Source organism: Moschus berezovskii, chromosome 17 (genome assembly GCF_049115385.1).
Source record: "Moschus berezovskii isolate FMDL1 chromosome 17, NW_MosBer_1.0, whole genome shotgun sequence".
Lineage (NCBI taxonomy): Eukaryota > Metazoa > Chordata > Mammalia > Artiodactyla > Moschidae > Moschus > Moschus berezovskii.
This window is the reverse complement of record NC_142476.1, coordinates 20,929,890-20,932,458: the sequence shown is the minus strand read 5'-3', so window position 1 is coordinate 20,932,458 and position 2,569 is coordinate 20,929,890.

Below are 2,569 nucleotides of genomic sequence, written 5' to 3'. Positions count from 1 at the left end.
GTAATGTAGGGAGTTGGTTATATAGGTGATGGAAGAGGCTAAGAAGCAACCGGGAGGGAGCCCAGAGATTAGCAAAACAGGAAGATTGATAACATCCGGGAGTGTTTTAGAGTTTAGGAGCCTGGGTCACCTGACTGAAGCTAGAACCACACACACACACATGCACACAACGTTTGCATGGGGCTAGAGCTGTGGAAGGGAAGCTGCTGGGGCAGAGCACAAGGGAGAGAAAAACCCTGGCTTCCTGTTCACCCAGTTCTGCTCCAGGCTTCCAGCAGAGATTGCTCTTGGCTGAGCCCAGTGGAAACCTTCAGGACCAGTCCCTGTAACCCAGAGCAGGAGAGGCAAGAATGGGATCAGAGAGCAAACAAGCCCAGGATCAGCCCAACCCAGCCTCCACCGACCTGACTTCCACCCGCTCATCTTGTTGCCAAGTCCAAGCTCTCTTGGCTCACCGCACGACAGGCCAATGAATCTGAGAGACGAGGGGTTGAGGCACGGAAGAGAGTTTAATTGGGGAGCCAGCAGACCGAGAAGGTGGCAGGCTAGCACCTCAAGATAACCATCTTATTGGGGTCTGGATGCCAGGTTCTGTTGTAGATCAGAGAGAAAGAAGCAATGAGGGACTAAAGTCAAAAGGCAGAGCAAAGAGAGAGGTAGCGGGGAAGTAGAGTGAAAGGGTCTACAGTCTTGCAAAACATCTCCAAGGGCACGGCCAGACTTTGGAAGGGGTGTGTTATGCTCTTCTATTCACAGGTGGGCAGGACAAACCATCACTCCAGGAGCTGAAAAAGGCACTTAAGTTTACAGTAAGGCCGAGGGGGCAGGGTCCTCCAGGAAAGCCAGTAAGTATAATTATAATAACAAAAAAACCGAAAAGCAAGTCAAAGAAACGGTTTCCAACACAGAGTCAGAATCAGCTTCCTTCCTGCAGCCATCTGACTGTCTCCTAAGGGCCCCTTCATCAGCCCCCTCCAGCCACATCGCCTTCTGTTTGGGCCCCAGCCTGGGCCTCTCTGTACTAGGGTACAAGCCCTCATGGGCCTGGGGAGCAGGTCATCATGAACTTCTTGTCACTCAGGTCTCAACTCACAGGAATCTACCATCCTGAGGCCTTTCTGGACTCCCCATGATCAGCACCTCCTCCCACAGCCGCCCTGTCACTCACTACGCTATCCCATATTCTCTTTTCCTTTATTTAGAGCTCTGGTCACTATGTGAAATTACTTTGTTCATTTTTTTATTCAACTACTCTGGGTACCTTGGAAACGAACAGAAATCATTCTGTCGTTTTTAAGATTGCATCCAAGTACTGCATTTCGGACTCTTTTGTTGACCATGATGGCTACTCCATTTCTTCTAAGGGATTCCTGCCCACAGTAGTAGATATAATGGTCATCTGAGTTAAATTCACCCATTCCAGTCCATTTTAGTTCACTGATTCCTAGAATGTCTATGTTCACTCTTGCCATCTCCCGTTTGACCACTTCCAATTTGCCTTGATTCATGGACCTAACATTCCAGGTTCCTATGCAATATTGCTCTTTACAGCACCGGACCTTGCTTCTATCACCAGTCACATCCACAACTGGGTATTGGTTTTGCTTTTGCTCCATCCCTTTATTCCTTCTAGAGTTATTTCTCCACTGATCTCCAGTAGTATACTGGGCACCTACCGACCTGGGGAATTCTTCATTCAGTATCCTATCATTTTGCCCTTTGATACTGTTCATGGGGTTCTCAAGGCAAGTATACTGAAGTGGTTTGCCATTCCCTTCTCCAGTGGACCACATTCAGCTGTGGTCCATGTGATCAGATCGACTAGTTTCCTGTGATTATGATTTCAGTGTGTCTGCCCTCTGATGCCCCCTCCCAATACCTACCGTCTTATTTGGGTTTCTCTTACCTTGGGCGTGGGATATCTCTTCATTGACTATGCCAAAGCCTTTGACTGTGTGGATCACAATAAACTGTGGAAAATTCTGAAAGAGATGGGAATACCAGACCACCTGACCTGCCTCTTGAGAAACCTGTATGCAGGTCAGGAAGCAACAGTCAGAACTGTACATGGAACAACAGACTGGTTCCAAATAGGAAAAGGAGTACATCAAGGCTGTATATTGTCACCTTGCTTATTTAACTTATATGCAGAGTACATCATGAGGAACGCTGGGCTGGAAGAAGCACAAGCCGAATCAAGATTGCTGGGAGAAATATCAATAACCTCAGATATGCAGATGACAGTACCCTTATGGCAGAAAGTGAAGAGGAACTCAAGAGCCTCTTGATGAAAGTGAAAGAGGAGAGTGAAAAGGTTGGCTTGAAGCTCAACATTCAGAAAACAAAGATCATGGCATCTAGTCCCATCACTTCATGGGAAATAGATGGAAAAACAGTGGAAATAGTGTCAGACTTTATTTTTTGGGGCTCCAAAATCACTGCAGATGCTGATTGCAGCCATGGTATTAAATTAAATTCCTTACTCCTTGGAAGGAAAGTTATGACCAACATAGATAGTATATTAAAAAGCAGAGACATTACTTTGCCAACCAAGGTCCGTCTAGTCAAG